At 41.5% G+C, this 24,674-nt stretch overlaps 1 protein-coding gene and 1 long non-coding RNA gene across 9 annotated transcripts in view; one reads left to right on the forward strand and one right to left on the reverse strand.

Annotated features, from left to right (window-relative positions):
- ARK2N (arkadia (RNF111) N-terminal like PKA signaling regulator 2N) overlaps positions 1 to 23,536 on the reverse strand; it is a 63,996-nt gene extending 40,460 nt beyond the window's left edge. For 3 of the 8 annotated variants that reach the window (XM_081881558.1, XM_081881557.1, XM_081881559.1), the window contains exons 1-2: positions 23,282 to 23,532; positions 5,951 to 6,046 (exon numbers count right to left, since the gene is read on the reverse strand). The gene's annotated coding sequence lies outside the window, so the exon portion shown is untranslated. Of the gene's footprint in view, positions 1 to 3,793; positions 3,935 to 5,950; positions 6,047 to 17,920; positions 17,941 to 23,281 lie in introns of those variants that run through there. The other 5 variants (XM_081881554.1, XM_081881553.1, XM_081881555.1 and 2 more) reach the window with 5 other exon arrangements.
- Positions 9,585 to 24,674, forward strand: part of LOC309352885 — a 53,059-nt gene continuing 37,969 nt past the window's right edge. Inside the window, exons 1-3 of the long non-coding RNA XR_014161445.1 lie at positions 9,585 to 9,764; positions 10,118 to 10,365; positions 11,635 to 13,279. This is a non-coding gene — a long non-coding RNA (uncharacterized lncRNA). The remainder of the gene's footprint in view (positions 9,765 to 10,117; positions 10,366 to 11,634; positions 13,280 to 24,674) is intronic.

Raw genomic sequence — 24,674 nt, forward strand, 5'->3', positions numbered from 1 at the left:
ACGGTACTTTAAGGAGAATTTGAAACAACCATGGGAGAGTGCAAAGGATCTTGCTGGTTATATAGAAGAAATCAATAAGTTTACTGAAGCCCTTTATTTTAAACTGGCAACTCAGTTGGGGCTTAACACTTTCCCAACAAATTTCAGGCTCCCCACCCCCCCCCAATATTTCCCAGAGAGGGTCAAGCTGTGCTGAAGAGTCAAGAAATTAGCCTCTTGAGGACTTCTGTTAAAACATGCTTTGCTTCAAACATAAGGTCCAACTAAAAAGCACATTTGGGTACACTGCGGAGTTCCAGCCCAAGTTTTTTTGCTAGCAATTTAGTGATGTACCAGTGGTGTGAAGCAGCACTGGGCCCAGGAGGGGAAATTCCTCCCAATTATCAGGAATCAGAACAGTGGCAGCAATGACCATTCACTCAAGTAGTTTGGACACACCTCCAACTGATATTGAAGTCTGGGAGCTGATCCAAATTCCTCTCCAGCAACAGAAGTAAGAAGAAAAGGCCTCCTTCTTGTAAGGCTTTCAGATCAGCACACAATAGTAAGCAAATAGATCAGTTCCCCTTTCCTCATTAAAGTGAGACCACAAGCTTCCAGGTGCCATGAAGGTTAATGTCCCTCATTCCATCACTATCAAGCCAACTATGGACAATAGCAATACTAGGAAAAAGAACTGGAGCCTGACAGAACACCAGAAGCAGAATGACTCAGAACTGTACCCAATTGCTCAAACATATAACTCAGTATATGGAATGTTATCTCAGCCTAAATTATTATTACTCTGGTTCAAGGGTTGATGCCTTGAAGGGTAGATGAAGGGAACGCAGTGGATGTAGCCTACCTTGATTTCAGCAAGGCATTTGACAAGGTGCCCCATGATATTCTTGTAAAGAAGCTGGTAAAATGCGGACTTGACTATGCTACCACTCAGTGGATTTGTAACTGGCTGTCTGACCGAACCCAAAGGGTGCTCATCAATGGTTCCTCTTCATCCTGGAGAAGAGTGACTAGTGGGGTGCCACAGGGTTCTGTCTTGGGCCCGGTCTTATTCAACATCTTTATCAACGACTTGGATGATGGACTCAAGGGCATCCTGATCAAATTTGCAGATGACACTGGAAGGGGTAGCTAACACCCCAGAGGACAGGATGACACTTCAAAACGACCTTGACAGATTAGAGAACTGGGCCAAAACAAACAAGATGAATTTTAATAGGGAGAAATGTAAAGTATTGCACTTGGGCAAAAAAAATGAGAGGCACAAATACAAGATGGGTGACACCTGGCTTGAGAGCAGTACATGTGAAAAGGATCTAGGAGTCTTGGTTGACCACAAACTTGACATGAGCCAACAGTGTGACGCGGCAGCTAAAAAAGCCAATGCAATTCTGGGCTGCATCAATAGGAGTATTGCATCTAGATCAAGGGAAGTAATAGTGCCACTGTATTCTGCTCTGGTCAGACCTCACCTGGAGTACTGTGTCCAGTTCTGGGCACCACAGTTCAAGAAGGACACTGAGAAACTGGAACGTGTCCAGAGGAGGGCAACCAAAATGGTCAAAGGCCTGGAAACGATGCCTTATGAAGAACGGCTAAGGGAGCTGGGCATGTTTAGCCTGGAGAAGAGGAGGTTAAGGGGTGATATGATAGCCATGTTCAAATATATAAAAGGATGTCACATAGAGGAGGGAGAAAGGTTGTTTTCTGCTGCTCCAGAGAAGCGGACACGGAGCAATGGTTCCAAACTACAAGAAAAAAGATTCCACCTAAACATTAGGAAGAACTTCCTGACAGTAAGAGCTGTTCGACAGTGGAATTTGCTGCCAAGGAGTGTGGTGGAGTCTCCTTCTTTGGAGGTCTTTAAGCAGAGGCTTGACAACCATATGTCAGGAGTGCTCTGATGGTGTTTCCTGCTTGGCAGGGGGTTGGACTCGATGGCCCTTGTGGTCGCTTCCAACTCTATGATTCTATGATGCCAGTTGCTCACATTCACAATAATAATGACGGTGGGAAGTCAGGTAGGACTTCAAAATGTGTATACAAATTTAGACTATATCCTATTTAGACCATATCAGGACATAATCTTCATATTCTATCAAATAGTTAACATGGGTCTGCATCCCGACTCATGTCTTTCTGTGGCTACATTAATATTTTTCTTTATCTATTTATCTATTTCTTTAGCTAACCTTTTAGATATTTGGTTTCCATGGTCAGATTTCGTAGGTTTTAATACCGTACAGTTTTACTATTAGTATCATTTCTGTCCAAAGAAATGTCCACTGGTTTGGGACCACCTTCTGGATTTTGAGCCTTCTATGCCAGTACTGCCCACTTGATAAAATGTTTCTCCACAATGACGGTGCTCTTTAAAGTGGTCAAGTGTGCTTCTTATAGTTTAAAATCAGGTGCAGAAAAATGTAATGCTTACAAAGCAATACAGGTACTTTTTTTCAGAGAGAAGTGGCACGATGCTAAATAATTCTGTTCACATGTCCCCTGTCCTGTCCCCCAGTCTCAAACAAATGCATTGCTCTTCCAACATTAGTGGCTCAGTGGACAAAGTCCTGGTTGTGGGACACTAAAGTTGTGATCACCTTCCCTGGCTGGCTGGGAGTTTAAAGTTCTCAGATGATAAACATAGAGGAAATGAATCACTTTGAACAATGAGAAGTGTTATAGAAATGATCACCTTAAGATAAAAAAGGTGTTTTAAAGTAGACAGTAGCCTACTTTAAAAACATGTGAAAAAATGTGAAGCAATTCTTAGGATTCTGCATGTCATGTGTATATATATGACTCTCCAGATGTACTCAAGCACAGCTATGCTGAATGAAAGTGCTTCAGTTATATTTATACAATATGTGCTTACTAGGGATAGTATTTAAACCAGACTAGAGATAATTCATAGGTGGAAAATGGCAAATGTCACTATCTAGAGATACTTAAACATTACACAGAAGCCCCTCTGATTTTAGTGGGACATAAACAAGTTTAAAGGTTGAGCTGAAAAGAGGGCCAAGGCTGCCTACCTCTTACACAAGTCTGAACCGACCTAGGAAAAGGCTTTATACCAAGTCAGACCAACAGTTCATCTACCTCAGTATATAACTGGCAATAACTGGCAGCAACTCTGCAATGTTTCAGACAGAAGTCTCACCTAGCCATACCTCAAGAAAGCAGGGACTGAAAGGGGGCCTTTGGCATGAAAATCAGCTGCTTTACACTTAGCAACAGTGTAAGAAAAATACACACAGGAAAGCTACAAATTTACTTCACTGAGGATGCCAATTGTAAATTATTTTACAATTACAGTGATACCTCGGGTTAAATACGCTTCAGGTTACAGACGCTTCAGGTTACAGACTCCGCTAACCCAGAAATAATACCTCGGGTTAAGAACTTTGCTTCAGGATGAGAACAAAAATCGCGCGGCGGCACGGCAGCAGTGGGAGGCCCCATTAGCTAAAGTGGTGCTTCAGGTTAAGAACAGTTTCAGGTTAAGAACAGACCTCCGGAACGAATTAAGTACGTAACCAGAGGTACCACTGTATTACTCTATTTCTAAAACTAGCTACATGGAAAGGATCATTTCATCACAAAGTGAAAGAGAAATATAAAGAGAATATGAAACAATAATAATCACTTTCAGTGAATATCTCTATGACAGGAGTTGTTTGCAATACAAATCCCTGCAAAGAGTATTTACTTAGCCATTAACTATAAAAAGTATTAAGGGGCATGTTCTTCAGACTTCTCATTTATAAACAGAAGTATGCTGCTGGCTTACTATGCAAGAAGACAAGCTAAGTACTTGCTTAGAAGTAAACGTGCCTCTCACGGTGCACTGATATCATTACTTCATGCAACATTCAGGTTCTTCTTTAAGGTCTTGTTTACAAGTACTGGCCTAGACTGACCCAGATAAACTTGTGAGATCTGGCAGAGGAAACAGTATAAGAAGAGGCAACTGAATACGAAAAAACATTTATTTCTATCCCTAAAAAAATTCAGCCATAATGTTATCTTTTTAATTCAAGCTCCGGTTAATAGAGAGTAGTATAATTAGGAATTCATTAGCCCAGCATCCACACCCTTTATGAAAAGGAATTTTATGCTTCATGTTTATCTAAAACAGATTTGATGAAATAAATACATTTTATAAAATAAATAAATGCTTATCTAAGCATTTTTTTCTCTTCAATGCAACATTCTCACCTCTAGCTGTTTCCAGCTTATTTAGGAACCCTGGAATGTGCCTTATATAAAGTCAGACCACTGATCTATCTAGGTCAGTATTGTATGTACTGGTTGGAGAACCTCAGGCCCAGGGTTCAAATGAGGTACTCCAGGAATCTCTCAGGCCACACACTCCTGACCCACCCACCCCCCCCCCGTTCTGCATCCTCCTCAAGTGTTTTTGCCTGAGTGGACTGTGTGCTTGAACTGCGACTATGTTTTTGGGTGATAACGCCAAGGCCGGTGCCTCCCCACAATGCAGCGTTGTCTGGGATTCATCACTCCAGTGTCCCATCAGGCTGATGTGACCCATATCCAAGGACATGAGCACACGACTAGCGGAGTCCAAACAGAAGCTGAGCCTTGAGGTGTAACATCTAAGCCTAATTTATTGTGCACAAAATCAAACGTAGCATAACAAAGAAAATATGGCTTCTCTCTGCGTCTTTCTTCCTCGGAGACAGAACTGCAAAAGCAATAGCTATACATAACGGAACAGTGTACAGTGGTGCCCCGCAAGACGAATGCCTCGCAAGACGGAAAACCCGCTAGACGAAAGGGTTTTCCGTTTTGGAGGTGCTTCGCAAAACGAATTTCCTATGGGCTTGCTTCGCAAGACGAAAATGTCTTGCGAGATCCTGCAGGTTTTTCCCCCCCCCCTTTTTCTAAGCCGCTAAGCCGCTTATCTGCTTATCCGCTAAGCCGCTAAAAGCCGCTAATAGCCGCTAATAGCGCTAATCCGCTAAGAAGTCAATGGGCTTGCTTCGCAAGACGAAAAAACCGCTAGACGAAGAGACTCGCGGAACGGATTAATTTCGTCTTGCGAGGCACCACTGTATCTCAATTTCTGCTCACAAGACTCCAACAATCAGTGCTAGAATGTAAACAAAGACATGTGACATGTCACAATCCCACACATCTGCAGCCTAAGTGGAGGATAGAGACTTGCGTGCAAGCATAAAAACCATGACTTTTGCGAGGCTGGAATGCAAAAATTCCAAGTCACAGCCACTACTCTACCCCTTTTGCCTCTGGTAACACCTGCCACTGCATGCAGCCCACAGAAGGTTCCTCACAAATAAACTTCAGGCCCCTGGCCTGAGGTTTTCTGACCCATGGCCTGCCCTGACTGACGTTAGCTTTTTAACGCTTCAGATAGATTTCCCCAGCTCTTGAACTCTGACCTGCTGCATGCAAAACACATGCTGTACCAATGAATTACAGCAAAACGCATACACTGGACATACATAGCTAAAGCTAAGACAGTTTAAAAGATTCCATTAAAGAACACACAGAAGAGTTCAACTACGTGAGAGTGGGTAATTAATTTAGCAACTTCTGTTTCTAGTGGCTACCAAAGAAGCATTTGTCTCAGGCTAAATTCGCACACATGGAGTTGTAGTTAACAAATTTATACTCTGAGTAGAGCCATATGAATTAACATACCTAAGTTACTTATGTCCATTACTTTCGGTGGGTCTACTGTATCAATGTGGATACAGCCCATCCAATCTGACAGTTAATATGCAATAGGAGAGAAATTACCACTTACAAGCTCAGTTTTTTGCTGCGTAGTTATTTGATGCGATAACTGCCTCTTATCTATGACAGTTAATAAAATTGATACATTATGGATTGTCTTGTTATTTCTCATGCTCAGATGATGAAAAGAGCTGTTGTACATGAAGAGTATAAGATAAGGACTCACCCTTCAGCTACTGTTGTCACTGCCCCACCTGTTCTGCGGACAGAAGACTTGAGTGCCCAAAGTTGTCATTCTGGCTGTTTTTGACCACCAAACTCACTACAAAAGCAAACAAAAACTCACATGTAAAAAAAAATTTTTTTTTAAATGAAGCGAAACAAACAAACAAAACCAGCAAAAGTTTAGCAGGTTCTTATCATTCAACAAAATTTTCAAGAAAGGTGAAACCGAATCAGTAGGTTCTTCTCATTATATAGAATTCCCTATCGGTATGTATATATCCACAAGCATGGCAGATACTCCTAAAGATTATCTCCTTTGCAAAACCTGTATATTGCACAGGAACACAAATGCATTTTCCTTACTCATAAGCTGACAGTTAACCTTCTCTCTGGGTTATGAGTATGCTGCATTAGAATTACAAGTGCAATTACAACAACCATTTGTACATTTAAATATGAGGAAAAGCACTCCATTTTTTTTAAAGTCTAGTAATTTTATTTAACAAGGGACAGTGGTAAATGCCTGCCTGACCAGCTCTCTTTGCTGACACATCAGTAACCAACCACAGACTGAAATTTTGCAAGATTCACTACTTAACCCTGAACATGTTTAATCAAAAGTCAGCCTTTTCACATGTGCCCAGCCAAATTCTTGACTGCAGAAAAGACAAGTGCATGAACTTTAGACAATGGCATACCCGTGTATTTTTCTTACACCAGTGGTCACTGAACTTTGTATTGAGACCTATCTTTGCTATTTTCAGATAACATTCTCTTACCTTCCTGTCACTATATGAGTGAATGTCTAATAGGGTTCCAAATTAAAACCAACTGCTGTAATTTGTCATCAGTCTTTATCCCAGTTGGTTTTTGTCCTGGATCTGAATTAATGTTATGTATGTATAATTAAGAGTTTTTAATTGTTTTTCTAAATGCAACATGCAATATTGTAAATCACATCAATATGCCTCATGGGAAGTAAATAATAATCATCCAATTTTGAGAGGCTTCATTATGACTGTAAAACCAACATTCTCACTCATATAAAGCCATTCACTCCTCATGAAGGAAAGAACAGCCTCTCTCTCACAACCTCCACTATGTACATGTTGGGCGGAGGAAGGTCGAAAGCAAGCAACCTCACGTGATGATAATCAGTCAACGCCTGTGCAAGGCTACAATTAACTCCAAAAAAGATGTAAATATATTACAATGATGCACCATACCATGGTTAGCGAAGGCTTCATTTTTCTTTCAATGTATTTCTGCAGGTTTAAACTGGTAAAAAGGCTCATAGTGTTGTTTTTTAGGTCATAACTTTGAAGGAAACCAGACATTTCAGTTGAAGTCTAGCACTTACTAAATGTTTTGAGAGTTACAACAGGAGTGCTAATTTAAGTACTGTACTGGGGTGGAAATGGAATGCTGTAAGAAGAGTTTTCTTGTTAAGCTTCTCCAAGTAGGCCTCACTGAGTTTTGATGACAAGCCACATCTGCATTACTTGATGCTGAACAGCAAAAATGGTAAGGATGACTAGTTCAAGTAGGGTAGGTTATGTGTGTGGGGTCCCGTCCCACCATCCCTGGGTACTAAAGAGTACCTTCCTGTGAAGAAATATTTCACCATACTGAACAGTTGTCCAGTGGTCCATCTGCTTATAATTTTGCTCATCCCCAACCACTGGCCATGTTGGCTGAGAGTGATGGGAGGAACTGGAATTCAACCACATCTGGAAGGACATAGGTTCTACTATCCCTGCAATAGAGGGGTGCAGCAAAAATGATGCATCTCCACTCCATGATTCTATACTTCCATCACATTTTCTTCCTCAATTTTCTTTACAGCCACAGCTGCAAAGCCAGGATTCTAGCAAAATCACCTAGGTATATACTTTCGCTCATATCTAGTTAAACTTACTTGCAACACAAAGAAACCAAAAGCTAGCCTCTTTTCTTCAAAAACTAAGGCTGAGTCAAGTTGGTGTGGAAGATGACCTTTTGGAAGGTTGAGTTCCCCAATCAAACCACCTACCCCAATCTTACCCACTTCACTGGTATCTGCATTTCCCATTGACCACTGCTTCATCAACATTCTTTATTTGATGTTATATGTAACCAGTCTGATTTAGCTATATGTTGTTGTCATTGAAGACAAGCAAAACTAATTCAGAGAGAAATGCTTCATCTTGGCTGTGAGTCCTGGAAGACCTGCTCCCGGCCGTGCAGGTCTTTTTATTCACCTGGCCTGGGAGGGTGGTGCCCTAACTGACTCCAGCTTCAAAAGCAAAGGTCGCTGAACAGACTATTATTGAGCTGAGGTATTGTTTGGGGGAGGTTGTTGCTGTTACTGATATTATTATTATTTTGTATCTTATTTTAGATCTTATGATTTATGTGGAAATTGTTAAATTTGGCTATGTACCTTTTGATGTTTTATTTTTTGTTTATGAGTACTTATGTCTGTAATAATGTAATTTTTTTGTATGTTGTAAGCTGCCTTGATTGATTGACTGATTGTTCATTAACAAGCACAACAAATGGACAGAAAACAGTCCCAGTCGCAGGATTAATAGATAGTATTAACAGATCTATTAATAATATTGCATATGCCTTATAATTTTAATAGATCTATTACTTATGCTGCATATGTCTTACAATTAGAATTCTCTAATGCTGTAGATTGAAGATTATTATAGAAGGCACACTGAACATGCTGTGCAAGTAGAGCATTTCACGCATTCAAAAAAAATATTTCACGAGTTTTTAGTTTAAGGAAGACTAAGTTTAGAAATCAAGTTTTTATGGAAGGAAATGTTTTGCCCCCATTCTACCAAAGGCTCTGGGAAATTACTCTGGCACTTCACCAGACAATTAATAAATTAGCCTGAGCAGCCACCCTAGACGCAGTGGGCTCTACTCTGTCCAACTAGATGATGAGTGAAACAAGAGATGAAAGGATGAAATTAGAGCACTGTTTCAGCTAGCTTTGCATAAACAAATGAGGGTTAAGAAAACAGACTGCTTCTATTTAGTGCTCAGCAGACAATATACCCAAGCCAGCACTAAGAGGAGGGGAAGCATATTTATTACTGTCTGTAGAACATCCTGTGCATTTTGAAAGCTACAACATATTTAATAAAAGTTTAAGAAGGTGGAAACATAGGGCAGTAATGTAAATGCGGATTAACAGATTTCCACTTGCTAAAACAGACTTAACTCTTCCTCTCCTCACTCTTGCAACCCCTCTAATCTGCGCTGGGGGGTTGGGGGATGCTCCCAAACATGGAGAGAACAGGAGAAAAGAAAGTTCCATCACATCCACTAGGAGAATTGCAACTCTATGTAAATTGGAGGGCTGCAGTATGTGAAATGTTTTAAAGGTGGGTCCTGGGGTTTTTGAATGTTCTTATTTGCAGAATTGAAAATTTAAAAAACTGGTAATGGTGAGTTGAGTTCCAGACCCTGCTTTCTGCCCCCACTAGTTAACATGAGTGTGGCTTAGACAGACGTATTTAAAACAGCCTAGTTTGAAGCTATTTTATTACAAATGGATTATTCTTTTAAAATACTGCAACTGTTCCTGTATCTGCATCTGAAACACCATGGGGCATAGTTTTGCTGTTGGAGAAGGTGTTGCCCATCAAAATCTAAAAGGTGTGGGCACAATATAAAAAGCTCAAAGCCCAAGCTACTGTGCCAAGCTAGTCAAACACTCAATACAGGCTGAGAAAAAAGGTATGATGCAACTGCATTTGCAACACAGTGGGCAATTCTAGTTATTTCATCTCAAAAAAGAGATCATACGACTGGAAAAGGTAAGGAAAGGGGTAATTAACATAATCAAGAGTCTGGAGAGTTTTACCCATGTGGAAAGGCTTAACAATATTTCCTGGGAGTTTTTAAATCTAGAAAAACAACGGTGTAGGGGGACATTTGTTGGTTTTTTGTTTTTAAATGACAAACAACATGGAGAGAGTGGATAGGGGGGGGAACCTCTTAAAATAACTCAGGAGCCCCTTCTCTTCTTGATAAATTTCTAATTTCTAATGTGAAGCCATCTAAGCTTGTGGTCATTACCACATATCATGGCAGTGAAAGTGCAAGTTGCTTATGAGTCTGTAGTGTGAAATTGTACTTCTTGTTTTATTTTTTCCATTCAACTGCTTAGCATCAAGGAGGAAAGAGTCTATCAACAGATATCAGCCATAACAGCTAAACAGGATGTCAGAGAGTGTACACCTCTGAGTAAGAGATGCTGGGATAAATACAGGAGGAGAGGATCAATGCCTTCACATCTTGCCTGCACACCTCCCAGAAACAAAATGCTGGACTAGCTGAACCATCAGACTGATCCAACAGGGCTCACAATATGACAATCTACTTTGGGCTTAGGGGAGTACACAAATAAGGATGAAGGTAAGCAAGAAAGGAATCCTATTCTTGGAACTGCTGACACATCTGTGTTTGATAAATGTCATTTAGGGTGGAATTTAAGCCTTGAAACACCACATAGAACACAAGTGGCCATTGATAACTCCTTATTTTTTCTGTGTCAACTTGGGGTGTTCTGTGCCACACAAACATATCAAAATCAATCAATCATATCTCCCTGGCCCAAGTTAAGCATTCTATGTAGTACATCACACCAATGCAATGGAGACATTCCACTTTGTGGCTGGAAAAGCAGTGCAGCTTCAAGAGGAAAAATGCAGTGATAGGGAGGTGCATTTATTTGCCCTTTGTTACAGAAGCTATGAAATGAAGCATTTCCTGTATTGCAAATAACCAACTCATGAACAATTCTGAAATATTAACATTGCAACATAAGACATCTCCCTCCCAACGTCAGTGTCTAGACAATTAAACTATTAAGATCTCTGGGGTAAAAACAGTTCTCTTTTAAGGACACCAAATATTGCTAAAATGGTATTTGAGCATCTCTGTCTACATTCCTGGAGTCAATACCTCAATCAACATTTTAGGAATTCTGCTCAATATTTCCAACAAGTAGCATTCATAGATTTGGAGAGCTCATTTGCAAGGTTACAGCTAATAGATGTCACATCCTACCGATATTGTATTTGACTTGTTAAGTTGAAGTGGCAGCAGGGTTGCATGGCATAAGCTTTCACCTCAGGGCAATACCTGATGATACTAATCCTTCTGCTGTAAACTATTAAGATTTTATCTGCAGGCTGTTAAGTCTCAATGAATGGCAGTGAGCAATTATGTATCTTTGTGCTGGATTATTCTCATGAAATTCTGACAGCTGAAATGCTACTAACTGACAGGTAAACACTTACGTAAATATATGCAATATAAAATAAGTAAACATTTGCCTGTCAGTATAAAGATACCACAAATAACTGCATGTGTCTTGCGGTTGTAGGTTGTCAGTTCAGGGTCTTTGTGCGTGTTAAGAATAAACAGGTCCACAGTTTTTTCACACATACATCCTTTAAGATAGTACAAGTTTTTCCTGATAATTCAGGAAAATAAACTGCTTTCATAAACCAAGTGTCAAACTGGTAGTCATTCAACTGGTGCATTTCATTGCATGTTACAAAATTACTGAACCTACTGATAACTGAATGGTAAATCAATGTGCTCATTCTTATTATATTCTAATCTTTGAGCCTTTGTTGAAGCAAAAAAAAAGAGCTGTCATTTCTCTTTGGTTTCCAGTTATGATCTTGATGGCTTCTAAATCCCCGGTGGAGAAGAAAAGGAGGGTCATCGGATCAGCAAACCACAGAAAGCAACCTAACAGAGGGTGGGATTCATCAGTCCCGTGAAAAGCTTCTACTTACGCAATTGGGTTTTCCCTCCTTTCCTCCCCATGCCCACCCCAAAATTGGCTTTGGAAACCTCCTGGAACAGCACATGAAGGGGGACTACTCCATGTGGTAAGCTGGTATGCTTGCTCAGACAGAGCATTCAACATAGTGCATTGTTGAATTCCACCCAGAGCAATGGGATTACAGAATCAAGCCAAATATAACCTATGCCATGGATACAGAACTTGTGGCTCTCCATTGTTGTTGGACTATGAGTCCCATTAGTCCCAGATAGCATGGCCAACGATCAGGAACGCTGGGAGTTATCAGTGTAAGCCAGCAAAACCTTGAGGGCCACAGGTTCTCTCTGAAGGCTTATTTCTGGCTTCTGTTCTCATGATCTTGTTAAAATCTATCCTTTCCTTTTTTAAAAAAACTGAAATTTGATAATACGATACAAGAAAAAAATCTGTCACATAATTCCAAACATGCTCACCATTAGGGTAAGGGTTACAGTCAATGAGGTGAATGAAGTAGACATTACACCTTCTAAGTCTATTTTTAAAAGTTCAGAGGGTTCAGCAATGTTTACCCTTATCACTGAGCTGATATAACAATTTCACTAACAGTGGTCTAGTACCTAGTTAAGGTACTAAAAACTGGACATCCCTGAATTCAAAATTCTAAATCAAGTTTAATTTGTAGAGTGCTAAAAGATCAAAACCAGTTGGTGCATTTTGTCCAAAGAACAATTGTATAAGCAATTCAACAGGTGATGCATGATGTTTCTTCAGGCTACAGATTTTTTTTAAAGGTGTCTTTAATCATACTGCACAGTGTTTCTACCATTTCTATTGGAGGCTTTTAAGGTTGCAGCTTTTATTCTGTGGCGCAGCATTAAGCACTCATCAACTGCCATCAAAAGTGAGAGAAGTCCTTCATGTAAACAGAAGATCTAGTTCGAGCCCATGGCCTTAAACACCCTCAAAGAACTGACATTTTGAATTTCAGCAGTTAATGGAGGTGACTCCATTGAGCTGACTTGCATTAAACTCTGTTCTCAAACAACACATGAAAAACCATACCCTTTCCCCATTCATCACACTGGCTACATTAAAACAGAGACTTTAATAATTCTTCCTATAGCACAGGCTCTGCTATTCCTGGGAACACATTATTGAAAAAGCTAGGTAAAACTGGCAAATAAGGGGGGGGGGATTGAAAACTGGCAGGTGATTTTAAAATCCTCATTGAAACTGAACTGTCAAGACTTCGCTGAAGTCCTGCTAAATGTAAACAAGTATCACCACTGCATTCTATAATTCCATAGTCTTGTAAAACTAAAAGATGTTTGTACAGTGGTACCTCGGGTTACATATGCTTCAGGTTACATACGCTTCAGGTTAAGAACTTTGCTTCAGGATGAGAACAGAAATCGTGCTCCAGCAGCGTGGCAGCAGCAGGAAGCCCCATTAGCTAAAGTGGTGCTTCAGGTTAAGAACAGTTTCAGGTTAAGTACAGACCTCCGGAATGAATTAAGTACTTAACCCGAGGTACCACTGTAGAAGCAAGCACAGATTACTTAGCTGTTTGAGACAACACAGTAGCATCTGGGAAGTAGAGACTGGAGCAGATTCAGCCAAAGTTCCTTCGTTCAGGTTTCAGGCCCCTTACTATCCAAAACATGGATAATTCTGACCACTTTCGAACACTGAGGAAATGGTCAACTTAGGCTCTTACCTGCAAAGTTGTCCTCCTGCAATTACTGCAGGTGCCACACTAAATGTATTGGGTACTTTTTCCCTCTGACCAGTAGGAGGCAGGAAATACCAAATCATTTTCTCAGATGGACTCCTTAGGACCAGTCTCCAGGAGTTATTTCAGAGCTTCCTATAACACTAACCTTCACTATTTGAACTTGAACAATAACAGTATCATAAAGCAACCCTTCAGTAACAACAATGATTGTCTCTCCACACATAAAACATAGACTATACTGCCTATCCACCCCTTTCCCCCTGGACTGGCAAAACATTAATAAAATAAAATAAAACTCAATTACAAGCCCACAGTCAGTCATCTGGTAAAGCCATTACGTAAGTCCCAGATACAAAACAAGATGAAAGTCTTCCAAAACAAACACACTTATCTCTTCCCATCAGTAAAGTATAGAGAAATATGCGCTTTTTGTTCCAATGAAGGACGGCTGCCCTAGCACCCAAGACAATGCCATTTCAAACTGGGTAGTATCAAAGCAGTACGCATACACAAAATTGGGAAGAATACATTTGAAACACAGCCAAGTAAGAACAGACTGCTTGGTTGGAACAAACAAACAAAAATGCCAAAGGGGGCTAATACATTTTCTGCAAAGGGTGCCCTCATTACTTTGTAAGCCTCCATATTAGAAGCTTGTAAGCATTTAGAAACAGATGTCTCAGAGGCTCTTGCCTTGATTTTTCTTATCACAGTAAGTAAAGGAAAGAAACTAAAATCTAAAAGATGCTGCTCTGGAAATAAAAATTAAAAAACCTCCAGGGCCCTAACATTTGAGGAAAGACAAACTTTCTATCCTTTGGGTCACTAAAATCTGGATTGAAAACTGGTGAAATTTATACAAGCATCTTATACAAGCATAAATTAGAATTAACCACAGACCTGGATAGAGAACTCTGTAGATAACATCACCTAAAAAATCCCCGAGTTAGGAGTGTGTATGGCAACTAGCAATGAACCTTTAAGAAAGGGAAAGTCAAATAACCTTGGAAATAGACATTTAATTCAACATGCAACTTAAATGGGGCCCAGTGTGTTGGGAGTTAGATCAGGAAGGCCCATGTGCAAACTCAACCATGATGTTCAATGGGTGATTCTGGACAAGACACTAGCTTTCAGCGTAATTTACCGCTACAGGCTGAAATGACAAAGATTACCAATATGGACTGAGATGCTATGATACGAGATTACCCTATGCATGTTGCCCTGAGCTCCTTGGAGGAAAGGTGAAACACAAATGCTATAAAATAAATTCACACATATTACTTCATTTCTGTATGCTTTGGGCAACAACTGTAATTGTGGAAGAACGAGTCCTACTGTAACATCTTGAATTAATAGGTTCCCTGAAGTTCAGATGTTTTGTAAAAAAAATACCCAAATTGCACCACTTACAATTTCAGTATATATTTTTTAATATTACAAAACAACATTTCTATGGAGATCATAGTTTGATTATTGTTGCTGAGCTAGTATAATAAAATTGATAAGAGTGTATTTGTCATGTTATTCTCAGACGATCAAATTAAGAAGCACACAAGCTTTCCTCTTATACAGATCTTAAAGGCAGCTAACCTTAACTTCAAGACAAAGCAGTCTGCACCATTTTTTCAATGTATTTTTTTTTAAAGAAAATATTTCCTATTTAAAACAATACATTGGACTGAGCCAAAGTCACAGTATCTACAAAGCAACAAATGCAAATGACAATAGACAGAAACACACGGGGATTCACCATACTTGACCACTTCCTCTCAAAAAGGAAAGCCATACTAATCTTTAGAAGACATGCCTTAAAACAAGTTACTGAATACAACAGATTGTCTAGAAGTTTTTGATTATAACGGTAGGCTGCAGTCTGCAACTGACGTAGGAAAATGTGTATTGTAAATTCACAATCTAAACCTTAAAGTTAGCATAGTGACTCTGTTTATGCTGGAACAGATATGAGAGGCATCATCTTATTTATTAATCCCAAAATAAATTGTATCTTGGATTGCTTCTAAGACAGACGATGTTTACAGTGTTATTGCTATCACATTTGTAGCAGAAGCTCACCGTCACCACTGAGAATAGCTCTATTAAAAATAGGGCTTCTGTAGTGGAACTCTTTAAAAAAAGCCATACTAATATAAATAATATAGATAAACAGTGACATTAGCAAGTTTTTTTCTTACCTGGTTTCGTTAGTTCACTTTTGAAAGCACACTATAAATATACTTGGGGATGATATTTCATAGCAGTGATACCCACGGAGTCAAGCAACTCTAATTCTTAGTTTTATCTAAGCCCTAAAGAGCAATACTAAAAGCTCTATCTTAAATTGAAGTGGGCAGAGGGGTTGCTGAAGTGGAGTTGAAACTTTTTTAAAAAAACAACAACAACCCAACTTCAACTATCTTTCTTTTCTAGGGCTGAACTCTTAAGCCAAATACAGTTACTCAAAGGGAAAGTCCCACTGAACTCTGTGACTTACAACTGCATAAGCATGCACAGGGTTGGGTTGCATGAGTGAAAAAGCATATTACTGATGAAGCTCTGTTAAACCAGAGGTTTGGTGGTAACTGCAGGATTCCCAATGCTGTGTTTGCTGCTGATGTGCAAAGTGGAGGAAGGCTTTCACAGGGGAGCTGACTCTGCCAGCTGTTACCCCAGCTACCACCCTTCATTTAGACATTTCAGGAAAGCACAGGAATCAGCATCGGTAAGAGTGAAAGCTGCCAATTCAGAAATGCCGATGTACTGCAAATTTGTCCATTTTTTTACCCAGACATTTAATGCACGTTTCCACTAATTTCTTCAACTTTATCGTTTTGCACAAAGACTTGTCACACCTGCTTTGTGGTTGTTGTTGTTTTTTACTGTTTGCTATATTTTAAAAAAAGTTCATTAACTCTTCCTACACCCAAATTTGTTACAAATCTATCTCACTTTTCTTTCAGCTCAAGGTGGCACAGCTAGAATTTTCTTTATCTTCACAACCACTTGAGGTATGCTTGGCTATGAGTTAGCTAATGGCTCCAGTGAAATTAATGACATAGCAAACAACTGAAATTGGGTCTGGTATATCCAAATCAAACACTTTGCCTATTCCCCTACACTGAACACTATCCAAAAATAAGAAGGGAATAAATCCTAAACGCTGTCATTTATTTTTGCAATTACACTTAAATAATTAGGGGTGGCAGCTAGGTTTTACTCAGAGTAGCCCATGATTAAACTAGGGCCATGAAATTCAACAGGTCTGTTCTGAGTAAAGCTTAGTTGAATACCTTCCTAAATGTGGACCCTTTAAACAGAAAACTGAGCGCTATATGCCAGTCTATAAAATACAGGGATGTTTATAAATTAAAAAAGTGGTTTCCAACCAGTGTGCTGTGGCACCCTGGGGTGCCTTGAATGATGGTCAGGGGTGCTGCGGGCAACACTGGCCTCTGTCCCTCTTTCCTTCCCTCCTCTGATGCCCTCTCATGTCTCTGCCTCCAAAAGGCTTGCACAGCTGTTTGTTCCAGCAGCCCTGGCTCTCCAGCTCTCCAGAAAAATGGTAGCTCTGGGGCTAGCCAGGGGGTGCTTCCCAGGCCCCTTTGGGCAGTGGGAGGCACCTCTCTTTGGGGCAGGGGAGGCAGCTCAGAGACCAGGGACAGCGGCAGTAGCTGCCCAAAGCACTCCCAAGGACAGGAGAGGAGGGTGAAGGCACACTCCACAAGGGAGGGCGTTCGAAAAAGGTGAGGGGCTACCAGCTCTGCAGGCAAGGGGTGACATAACTGGGCTCCTGAGCCCCACAGGGGTGCCACAAAAAGAATGTAGTTGGTCAAGGGAGCCGTGGACCCAAAAAGGTTGAAAACCTCTGATCTAAAGTAATAAAAACTACATTACAAGGGCAATTGGGGACTTCTGAATAGCGTAACTAGGTGAATAGGTAAGTATAGCCAATTATCCCATTTTTTCTTCTCCTCTATGTCCTTTTCACACTTCATCCCATCCTCCAAAAAGCACATGTACACACACTACTAGGAAATTAGCACCATTAACAAGAGCTGATAAAATTACAGTTGAACTCGCCAAGTAATAAAAATCCACTCTGGATCAGTTTCTCTTTTCGGTACACAACTTCCTCATATCACTGACCACAGATAAACAACATATCGCAAGCAAGTAAGTTATATTGCTCAGAACAGCTAAGACCTTTTACCATATACTTGGCCTCTCTGCTTCAAAAGTTCACATTCTACAAGCAGCTATGAGAAATAGCAACTAAGGCATATATTTGCAAAGAAAAATGGGCATTTGGGAGGAAATTGCCTTTACATGTTTATTCTCTTTTTAAAAAAAACAAAATGAAACACTACAAAAGGAGGAAGGGACTGAGGTGTAATTGCATTTCCTCAGATGCCACTTTTAGCATTTCAGTTAACTACTTTCGCAATGATAGTTAAAGGTACACCTATTCTGTTCCTCTCTCTTTTATTTCACTAGCCAGCGTGGGATGAGGCGTCCCATAATTAGAACCTGAAGAGACAGAGGTTTAAATAATTCAAAGACGAAAATTGTCAGGTTTCAAAACCATTTAAGAAGCATTATTTGCAATGCTTACGTTCTCTGAGACAGCAAAAAGCTTCATTTTCTCTTTACCTTTAATATATTTTTCAATTTTATTGGCTAGAGTAAACATGTACTTTGAAACATTTCCGTAAGTGCTTCCAACACAGTACAGGCGCTTTGCAGATCATGTTATCCAACATCCATCACCACCGATCTTGGTAAAATATTAAAACATAGTTATCATAATCAATGATACAGATCTAATTTTGCAGCTATGTTTAACACATTTGAGCAGCCTTCTATATTTCAGTGTTAATTCTTTGATCCTTGTACCTAGCCAAACACAGACACTAATTAACTCCTCCAGCTATAGAACATGAGAGTATTCCTCAAGTTTATTGCTCAGTCATTCTTGAATATTGTATATCAGCTGAGAATTCCCCTCTTGAGACAGAAAAATATTTCTGCTGCTTTTAGGAAAGACTAAAGTACATAGGAAAGAACCCCACAAATAGAACAAGATATATTTGTCCTTTATGCAGCTTATTTTATTCAGAGCCTGTCATCAACAGCAAATGAACTCAAAATGTCCTCACAAGCTGGATCCCCCAGAGTTGCAATACTTCAGAAATGTTTCGTGCTATCCCTTTCAATTTTTTAGAAGGCAGAAACAATAAAACCACAAATGAACAATAAATGCTGCCCTTTTAACAAAAAGCTAGGAAGGATCTACAGCAGGCATCCCCAAACTCAGCCCTCCAGATGTTTTGGGACTACAACTCCCATCATCCCTAGCTAACAGGGCCAGTGGTCAGGGATGGTGGGAATTGTAGTCCCAAAACATCTGGAGGGCCGAGTTTCGGGGTGTCTGATCTACAGTCTGCTTGAGGGCTCCAATAAGTCAGTCATAGGGCAAGCAGCAAAGTTTTTGAATGTGGCCATCCATATTAGACCACTTATGATGGCTAAGCATTATAATTCTGTGTTTTTAGTTGCATTAATGTGCATCTTTGTTAATGTTATTAATCGTCAATTGTTAGTTGTTATAAAACATTTAAATGGTCAGATGGCTGCAAATAAAGAGATGATACTGATGATGAGTTGTAGTTCAGCAACATCTGCAGGGCAGATTACTACTACCCCTTCTCTACAGCATTTGCAAATTAACAACATTCACACCTACATATGTGTTTTTAAAAAAGCAAAAGCAATACTTTTGAGGAAATGAACCAGTACCATTCAAGCACTAGGGGATAGTAGAAATAGCACTATCAGACAACATTTCATACTAGCTGTTGCTGTAGTCCTATCCACATAGGGGAAAGTGACAGCTTAGGGACTGTCAATCCAACAGAAAGAGAAAATATGTATAAATGAAACATGCGTTTGGGATTCTAACCCACATTCTGTAGTCACAAATCAGAATATAAAGCACTGCACATGGTGTCCCACTCATACAGAAGAGATAGTTCAGGCTTCCTTCCCACAACAACTCCTCACATTCTACAAAAAATCGCTCCTGAAAGTCAAGCAAGGCTCTTGGTTTTGGGAAGAAGGCATGAGGACTCTGACAAGGTCCTAGAGCACTCCTGCCTCCTTCTCAAAGCCTGGTTAGCAATTTCTCAGCTTTGGGAAGGAGGTGAGAGGGCAGAGCCCTCACACCTCCTTCCCAAAGCCCAACACCTCACTCAGCCAGCTTTCGGAAGGCATCACAAGAAGGGAGGGTTATAAAATTTTCGCCTCCCTTCCCCTCCCCCTTGCAACAGGGCAGTGTGTGGCCCGCAAGTCCTATATTGAAATACTCTTGCGGTCCACTTGGTGTGGACCGCCCTGCTCTAGACAACTCTAAATGCAAAAAATGGGTCTCTGGCTGGAAAGGAAAATCAGTATATATGTCCATGTTATTTTGAGAACCCATGCTGGAGAAACACCACAGAAACCTAACTACCCTTCCATTCAATCAACTGTAGCCAGAAACAAAACAAAAGGTTTACCAGTAAGTAAATTAGGTTCCGATTGTAAAGGTAAAGGGGCCGTTACTGGGGCTGATGACTCTGGGGTTGCTGCACTCATCTTGCTTTACTGGCCGAGGGAGCCGGCATACAGCTTCCGGGTCATGTGGCCAGCAGGACTAAGCCGCTTCTGGCGAACCAGAGCAGTGCACAAAAACGCTGTTTACCTTCCCACCGGAGCGGTACCTATTTATCTACTTGCACTTTGACGTGCTTTCGAACTGCTAGGTTGGCAGGAGCTGGGACAGAGCAACAGGAGCTCACCCCATTGGGGGATTCAAACCATGACCTTCTGATTGGCAAGTCCTAGGCTCAGTGGTTTAGACCACAGCACCACCAGCATGCCTTATGTTCCAATTGTAGTTACACATTTAAACAACCATTTAACATGTGTTATTAACAATGTTTGTTAACAAACTTGTAACTAAGCTCAATGGGCTCAAAGAAGAATACTGAGAAACGGCCTATGAATTCAACAGCTATTTTTTAAAAAAGAAAACCTTATTAACCAAGTGAACAGATTCTTATACTCCTTAATTGAAAGAAAGAAAATTAAAGAAAATTGACATTTTTGAAGTATGCACATTTTGCCCCTTTAATATGGAATGTTACACTTTGTGAATGAAAAGCAGCAAATGTTAGAATGCTATCTAAATTCTGAACTAATTTAAAATGAGCTAAGTATATAAAAATAATAATCAAACCAAGGTAACATTTGGGTTTCCACAATTATTGCAAGAAAAGCCCATCCACACTCTATTCCTGCTGTCCTGTTACATCAGAGCTCTCACCAATGTTAAAAAACCCATAATGTCCATGGACATCTGGCTTGTTGTCACTTGCAAAATAGCAAACTCTTATTTGAATTTGTGTACATTCTACAAACAGAAGCGTGTACTGGTCCTCTGGCTATTGCGGGAAGAACATTTGCTTTGAATGATTTGTTGATGCTGAATTATGGGCTCATCAATAACATCATACATTTTGCTTTAAGCATAAAAAATGATGTCCTCCAACATTATAAATTCTTCTGATTAAGTGACCTACAGCAGTCACTATTATTACTCAACAGCCCACAGGGCTTGCAAAAATAGTTGCTAAATCTACAAATTAAACTTCATTAGAACAATTTGTCAGGTCACAGAAATTCAAAGCAGCTATATTTATCATTTACTGTCATTAACCCAGCTGAAAGGAATTCTTTACTTGAAGCCAGACAGTTGTATTTCAGTTACACCTCTGGCTTGTTTCCACCTTTGCTAACAGTGGCAGATAAAATATTCAAAGGAATGGGGAGAGGGAGGGAGAGAAGAGGGCAAGGGGAAAAGGTTTAACACCTAATATCTTTGCAGCCTTATAGAGGGATAGGAGGTCAGTACAGATCAGATCACCATGCCGCAAAGGAAATAATAACTAACAACCAATCTGGAATAATTTTCAATTGAAAAAGGTGGATTAGGATGGATGAACAAGAATGTGCTGGCCTGCATGTCACTTAAAACCAGAGTTTAAAATATACAACGGTTTACGGTGAAGAAGCAGCAAGCTAATGCCTGCTGCTCCGAAGATCACACTTGACTGCTCCCCAGCTCTTTCCTTCAGTGTGCCAGGGAGGAAACAAAGCAGAAGCAGGCTTCACATCATGTGCGAGCCCATACTCATAGTTTGCTTTCTCCAAACCAACCACCGTTTGTTTGCCTTGCCACTCATTGTTTGACTGGAGAACTTGTACCATGAAAAGAACTTGTACCACAAAGTGCCTGTAATTTCAACAGCAAATACCAGCAGGTTGGCCATTCACCTTATTCACAGTATAAATTAAACTATGGTTTACAGTGTCGTACAAACCTGGCCACTACATCTGCATTTGAACATGCCCCAAGGGAGACCCATAGAGTGTCTAAGCAAACTATCTCCCTGGCCACTACATACACATATCACGGCAATCTTGTTTCTGGAGAAAAGTGCACTCTAGTACATTAAGCTCCATTAGTGAATAGAAAAGGAGGCATCCCTGCTTCTTTCCAAAATGAAAGAAATATTACAAAGTTACCCACATAGAAGGAGGTTCATGGTTTTCATTTACCACAGGAGTGAGGGTTCTGTGGCCCTCCAGGAATTGTTCGACTACAGCTCTTATCACCCTCAACCACTGGCCATACTAACTGGATCTGATGGGAGTTGAAGTCACAAAATTCAGAGGCCCAGGTTCCCCATCTATACTTCACACCCCTCTGATCTCTCACAGCTACTCTATTAGGCCTTCTCTTTCCACCAAGAACAACTTCTTTATCATACACGTTAAATGCATATACTAACAGATCCCATTGGGACCAAAGGAATAAACTTCTGAGAAGATGTCCCTTAGGCACAGACTTAAGTTGGGGAAGCAGTGAGAGGCAGCCAGTGTGTCCATGGCGGTAAGCAAAAAAAGAGCAGGTGAGTAAAATGTGCTACAGGTGAGAAAACCATCACCCCATAGAAGCACTGATTCACGGAAAAGCCACCGATCCCCTTCTTTCTTAAGTTTCCACGAAAACACAAAAGAGGGGAGATGAGACTATTTCCTCGACATTTCACTATTTCAGGGTTAGGCATGGAGCGGATGAGAAGCAGCAGAGTCATGGCTAGTTAATTCTACATCTGGTGCAGTCCTCCCCCCTCAACCCCCCCCCAAAAAAACCCCTGGCCCTAACACTCCCTTCCCCACCCCCACATTTCTCAACCTTGTGCAGAATTACAGGGCCATGCCAACCAGCTCCTCTTAAGGAAACCTGACAGGGCAGAGAGGGGGGGGGGCTGTCTCTGCCTCCTGACCCCCTTGGCCCGCACGAAGCCCCCCCCCCCAAAATAAACAGCTATACGCCGGGGAGAAGCGCTGGTTTCTTTTGAGGTGGTGAGGGGGGCAAAGGGACCACCAAGGAACGAATCGTGTGCGGGGGGGGGTTTGAAAGAGAACAGCCCTCCTCTCCACCTGCCCCCTCTCTTTAAACCTCAAGATTTGAGGCTGCGGGGGGGGGGTGGATGAAGCGTTGCCAGGCGACAAGGCGAAAACGGAGGCCGGCCAAGGTCGAGAGCCTCCAAACTTGCCGCCGTGCGCGCTCTTGAACCCCACCCCCCAAGCCTTCCGAGGGGGCGGCTAGCGGGGGTCGTCGTCGTCCCCCCCCCCGCGACTGTGGGGCCTGGTTTCTCAAGGAGGGCCGCTTGGGAAAGGGGGTCACTCACCACCAGGGCCGCCGCCGCCGCCGAGGCTCCTCCCGGCCTCAGGCCCCGCGGAAGGGAGCAGCTCGAGCATGAGGGGCCGGGTGTCCTCCCTCCGTCACCACCGGCTCGCCCTCGCCCTCTCCTCCTCCTCCTCCTCCTCCTCGGCCCAGCGGGGAGGGAGCGGAAATGTCACCGCAGGGAGGGAAGGAGAGAGGCCGCTGGGCTCGCCTCGGCTCCGGCTCCCTTCGGCGTCACTTCCGGCGGCGGCGGCGGCGGCGGCGGCTTCTTCGTCGACGGAGGGGGGAAAGGCGAAGAGGGAGGAGGCGGGGAAGAGCGGCTGACGCAAGGGCGCGCGCGCCGCGGCAGCGCCGCCTAGAGGCTCCCGGGGCGGGCGGGCGGGCGCGCGCGCGCATGCATTGGGCGGGAAAGCGGAGCCCCCTCGCGCGACTCCAACGGGTTTCCCTCAAGGGAGGGAGGGCGAAATTGGCGCGCTTTTCCCAACGGCCGCTGACAGGAGCGAAAAGGTTCAGGCTAATCGTAACAAAAACGAAATGAAATGAAATGACACACGTCAAACGTTACAAAAGAACAAACACCGAACATTAATCACAACGTTCTGCAAATGGAAAATTTTTTGCATGTATCTATACCTACATATATATATATATGATTTCATTATGACTGGGTTATTTATTTATCATTATAACAAGCAAATAATGCAATAAATTTGCTCGCAATGTTATATATGTTATTAAATTTAGCAGCCACTTTTCTCCTCGCAACACAAATTGACCCGCAAAGAAACAAAACAGGCAAACTAAACAAACCCCATATATGAAGACCCAGAAATGTGTGTGCACGTGTGTCTATGCGTATGTTTATATTCACATACACATTCTTCTTTTATTAGATTTATATACTGCCCTTCCTCCGAAGGTCACAAGGTTGACAACATAAAAAATGCCAAAATGAAAACACAAAAATTACATACTATTTAGAGCAGGCTTCCTCAACTTTGGCCAGCCAGATGTTTTTGGCCTACAACTCCCATGATCCCTAGCTAGCAGGACCAGTGGTCAGGGATGATGGGAATTGTAGTCTGGAAGGCTGAGGTTGAGGAAGCCTGATTTAGAGCATCAGGTACGAACCAGGAAGGATCCTGGAGCATCTTACCATCAATTAACCTAAGACAGTACCTACACTCAGGCACACATGCACACATGCACATATGTGTGTGTTTATCTATGGCCTTTTCAGCTTGAAAGTACTGTTTTTGGGAGGAATGGAAAGATCTCCCTTTGCGGAGATCTGAAGATTTTGGGACATTTGGACCTAAAAGGATTAAGAAACAAGTTTTGAGCTCCACCTTTAAATTTGGAGGCCCGGCCGGATGGAACATGGACATTTTTGGGAC

The sequence above is a fragment of the Podarcis erhardii genome (genome assembly GCF_964252035.2).
Source record: "Podarcis erhardii genome assembly, chromosome: 11".
Taxonomy (NCBI): domain Eukaryota; kingdom Metazoa; phylum Chordata; class Lepidosauria; order Squamata; family Lacertidae; genus Podarcis; species Podarcis erhardii.